Source organism: Rhodamnia argentea, unplaced genomic scaffold, assembly GCF_020921035.1.
Source record: "Rhodamnia argentea isolate NSW1041297 unplaced genomic scaffold, ASM2092103v1 Rarg_v2.21, whole genome shotgun sequence".
NCBI lineage: Eukaryota > Viridiplantae > Streptophyta > Magnoliopsida > Myrtales > Myrtaceae > Rhodamnia > Rhodamnia argentea.
Window position 1 is genome coordinate 17,501 of NW_025955870.1, and position 5,000 is coordinate 22,500.

General features: G+C 49.2%; 1 non-coding gene across 1 annotated transcript; it reads right to left on the reverse strand.

The window, feature by feature from the left end:
- Nucleotides 1-119: 119 nt before the first annotated feature.
- On the reverse strand, nucleotides 120-276 carry LOC125313406. Its single transcript, XR_007197188.1, has one exon. It is a non-coding gene; the product is annotated as a 5.8S ribosomal RNA (ribosomal RNA).
- Nucleotides 277-5,000: the final 4,724 nt, after the last annotated feature.

The following is a 5,000-nucleotide window of genomic DNA, read 5'->3' on the forward strand; positions in this document are numbered from 1 at the left end:
AATCGCTCCAGGCGCTCGATTTTGGGCCAACCGGGACGAAATCGTCGCGGGAGGCCAACATACGCACCCGAGTCCCGCCCGCCCAATTAAAGGCGAGGGATTAGGGGCAACGCCGTGTGTGACACCCCGTGCAAACGTGCCCTCGACCGAATGGCTTCGGGCGCAACTTGCGTTCAAAGACTCGATGGTTCACGGGATTTCGCAATTCACACCAAGTATCGCAGTTCGCTACGTTCTTCATCGATGCGAGAGCCGAGATATCCGTTGCCGAGAGTCGTTATGAATAATAGGAGATTGCATGGCATCCCAAGCACGCACCATGTCTCGGGGTGATGGGAGCATCGCTCTCTTGTTCAAGTTCCTTGGCGCATTCCGCGCCGGGGGTTCGTTGTGCCGGCGAGAAGGCCCGAGCGCTCTAGGCGCCCGTGCGATCCCGGCGTCGAGGGACGGTGGGAAAAGACCCACCGCCCCTATTGAGTTTTTTACGAGTTCTCTCGGTCATTCTCGCTATGCGGGATTCGACAATGATCCTTCCGCAGTTCACCTACGGAAACCTTGTTACGACTTCTCCTTCCTCTAAATGATAAGGTTCGGTGGACTTCTCGCGACGTCATCGGCGGCGAACCGCCCACGTCGCCGCGATCCGAACACTTCACCGGACCATTCAATCGGTAGGAGCGACGGGCGGTGTGTACAAAGGGCGGGGACGTAGTCAACGCGAGCCGATGACTCGCGCTTACTAGGAATTCCTCGTTGAAGACCAACAATTGCAATGATCTATCCCCATCACGATGAAATTTCAAAGATTACCCGAGCCCGTCGGCCAAGGCTATAGACTCGTTGAATACATCGGTGTAGCGCGCGTGCGGCCCGTAACATCTAAGGGCATCACGGCACTGTTATTGCCTCAAACTTCCTTGGCCTAAGCGGCCATAGTCCCTCTAAGAAGCTGGCCGTGGAGATGTACATCCACATAGCTAGTTAGCAGGCCGAGGTCTCGTTCGTTATCGGAATTAACCGGACAAATCGCTCCACCAACTAAGAACGGCCATGCACCACCACCCATAGAATCAAGAAAGAGCTCTCGCCCCGTCAATCCTTACTATGTCCGGACCTCGGTAAGTTTCCCCGTGTTGAGTCAAATTAAGCCGCAGGCTCCACTCCCGGTGGTGCCCTTCCGTCAATTCCTTTAAGTTTCAGCCTTGCGACCATACTCCCCCCGGAACCCAAAAACTTTGATTTCTCATAAGGTGCCGGCGGAGTCCTAAAAGCAACATCCGCCGATCCCTAGTCGGCATCGTTTATGGTTGAGACTAGGACGGTATCCGATCGTCTTCGAGCCCCCAACTTTCGTTCTTGATTAATGAAAACATCCTTGGCAAATGCTTTCAGCTTGTTTTTTTTTTTTTTTGGTAAGGTAAGAGTGTATTAACTTTTCAAAAAGACTAGGTACAAAGAGGAGCCGGACACACAAACTATGAACCATAATTGGCACCATATGCCACATAGGGTTCAACGGTGAGCCGGATGGAAAATACAAGGAAAAGAAGCGGAAACCAGAAACTACAACGAAGCGAACCACAAAAGTGGTAGAGGCGGAATACAAAGGACGACAAGGCTGGAATAAGCCGAAAGACAAAAAAGAACAAGCTGGAAATGCGTGTGAGGCCAAGTCGGCAGCACTGGAAGCAGCAACATGGGAGAACCTTCTGTGCAGCAGCCCCGGATAACCGAGGCTCCCGAAGATCATCCAAGATTAACGTCGGGTTGGACTAAAGGAAGACACGGCTTGAAGGGTGAAAACCACAGCACGAGCACCCAAAGAATAAGTATGAACCTCTTAGATAGCAGCCCCTGGGCGGGAGGGATAAGCGCATTCTCGTGCGGGAGACCCATAGCTCTACCGATTTCACCAACCAAATGCGGATGCAGAGGCCGAGTTTCTGGAAGTAGCACAGCATTGGGCGGCCTATATATACGATCGGGAATCTTCAAAAATGGTAGTAGCAAGACCCCAATTCCTCCGTAGGCTTCTGTTGCAAGGGTTGTCACGGATAGGGGCTAAAGACGCAGCTTTATCCTTAACCATTTTAGTGAGATGAAGCAAGATGGCCGGGATAAAAAGGGCTTTGTTGCGGAAGATAATGTTGTTCCGCTCCGACCAAATAATATGGCATAAGGCTCCAAAGGAGAATCTAGCAATGCGATGCCAAAAAGATGGAGTACCTATGCTCTGTTTGGCCCACGAAATATGCCCCATCCACGAGCGGTCGCACCAGGTGAGGTTGCATTTAGATGCCCAATCCGCTGCAAGACCGCGGGTAATGGGACACCGAAAGTACAGGTGGTTGATCGAGTCCGGTCCGCTTCGACAAAAAGCACATACCCCAACATCAATCCTACGGTATTGGAGTAGTAATACCTGCGTGGAGAGACGGTTGTGGCAAGCAAGCCACAAAAGAAATGCATGTCTCGGTGCAAATGCCTTGTCCCAAATGAAAGAGTGCCGGGGGGCATGTTGACCTTGGATCCTAATGAAATCCCATGCAGAGGCAACTGTAAACTTTCCGGAAGAGTTAGGCAACCACGTAAACTTATCTTCCTTGCGGTCTACAAAGATAGGTGGAGGGCCCAACCATTGAAGTATGCCGTCAAGTGTGGTAGATGAGACCCAATCCGCATTGTAGAACTCCCGAACCGTCGCTTCGCGAGGTATTCTAGTCCGATAGATGTCACCGGCCGTGAACTGTTTAAAAAGGGGGCCCTTATAGTGCCAATGATCAAACCAGAAAGAAGTGGCTTGGCCATCACCTATTTTCCATTGGAATTGCAAGTAGAAGTCGTACCGAAGGTCCAAGATTTTCTTCCACGCCCAAGAGCATATGGTGGGCCTCGCTGCAAGTCCAAAAATTGGAGTTTTTCAGAAAGTAGAATGTATCCATTTACACCATAGCGATTCTTTGTCGGTAAAAAGAATCCGGATATGCTTGAGAGTGAGTGATGTATTGCAATCCGAAAGCCTTCGAAGACCAAGGCCCCCCTCATCCTTGGGGAAACAAATATCTTTCCACGAGACCTTCGCACCCCCCACCCCCAAGTCCGGGCCTTTCCATAAGAATTGTCTTAGAATAGTCTCAATGCTACTCAAGGTTGCTTTAGGGAGGGTGAACACAGAGGCCCAATACACATGGATAGAATGCAACACCGATTTTACCGGTTGCAACCGCCCGGCGTAGGACAAATATCTTTGAGTCCAAGCCCGTAGTCTATATGTCACAGCTTCAATTAGTACATGGCAATCAATTTTTGAGATCCTCAAGCGATAACTGGAACCCCTAAATACCGAAAAGGTAGCTTACCTTCTTGAAATTCAAGGCAATGCTGAATACGGTCCCGCAGGTGCCGTTTGCCACCCGAAATGTATATTTCACTCTTAGAGTGATTCGGTTGTAATCCCGACCAGGTGGAGAAGAGCTGAAGTCCCTCTTTTAAGAGTTTAATGGTGGCAAGGTTTCCTTCGGGCAAATAGGAGGACATCGTCCGCAAAGAATAGATGAGTCACCCTAGAAGATTTGCACCGCCAATAATACTTGAACCCCGGTGAGATAGTCTTGGCATGGATAATGCCCGAAAAAACTTCCATGATCAAGGTGAATAGATAAGGAGATAGAGGGTCACCTTGTCGAATACCTCGCTTACTTGGGAAAAAACCATGTAACTCTCCATTGATGGCAACCGAATATTTAGGAGTGGTGACGCATTCCATGATGAGTTTGATTAGAAAGTCCGGGAACCGGAAGGCTTGAAGCACCAATTCAAGAAAAGCCCAATCCACCGTGTCGTATGCTTTGCGGAAGTCAACCTTGATAGCACACTTAGGGAGGTAGGGATCATGGTGAAAGTCCGCAAAAAGTTCTTGTGCCAACATGATGTTGTCGCTAATCCTTCTACCTTGGACAAATGCCGTTTGCGACGGGGATATTATGGATGGCAGCAAGGTAGCTATACGATTGGCTAAGAGCTTGGTAATGCACTTGTAAAGGGTGTTGCAACATGCAATAGGCCGATAGTCATTCATATTCAAGGCATTTGGCTTCTTCGGCACCAAGCACAAGATGGTAGAATTTATTTGTTTGAGCAAATTGTCCGTAAGTAAAGAAGTCCTTGATTGCAGCCACAACAGACGGACCCACAATATCCCAGGAAGATATGAAGAATTCCACGTTAAAGCCGTCGGGTCCAGGAGCCTTACCTTTCGCCAAGGAGAAAAGCGAGGCTCGGATCTCATCCTCCGTCACGTGTCCGGGACGAAGCTGAATTTGGTCGTCTTGAAGGTCACGAGCAATGTGTTGTCGGATGTCCCGAATTCCAGGCCGAGAGGAAACTGGGCAGCCATTTAATAACTCTTCAAAATGCCGAATAATGGTGGAATGAACCTGAGGTGGATCTGTGAGAAGGTCACCAGCTGGATTAGTTACCGAGATAATGCGATTTTGTAGCCGTCTCTTGTTAACGGACTGATGGAAGAATTTCGTATTCAAATCTCCTTCCTTAAGCCATCTAATCCTTGATTTCTGTTTGTAAAAGGCCTCCTCCCGTAGCCTTATCTTAGAATAATTGCGGATGCATTCCCCTTCAAGATCAAGTAGCGACCGGTTTTCGAAGTCGTGTTGCAGCTCATCTTGCACCGAAACTAGTTGGACACGGGCTTGTTCAGCTCGTTCAGAAATTTCAGAGAAGGCTCTCTTATTCAGCTCTTTAAGGCGGTGTTTGAGTAGTTTGAGCTTGCTGCAAACCGAGAACATCGGAGTGCCATCGATGGGAACCGTCCATACCTGGGTGACTATATCAGAAAAGGACGGGTGAGAAGTCCGTAAATTGAAGAACTTGAAAGGCCTCTTTGATGATGGAGGCTGCATAATCTTAACCACCATAGGGCTGTGATCAGAGATTCCGGGGGCCAAGAAGTTGGCCTCCGAGTATGAGTAAAGATGGCTCCA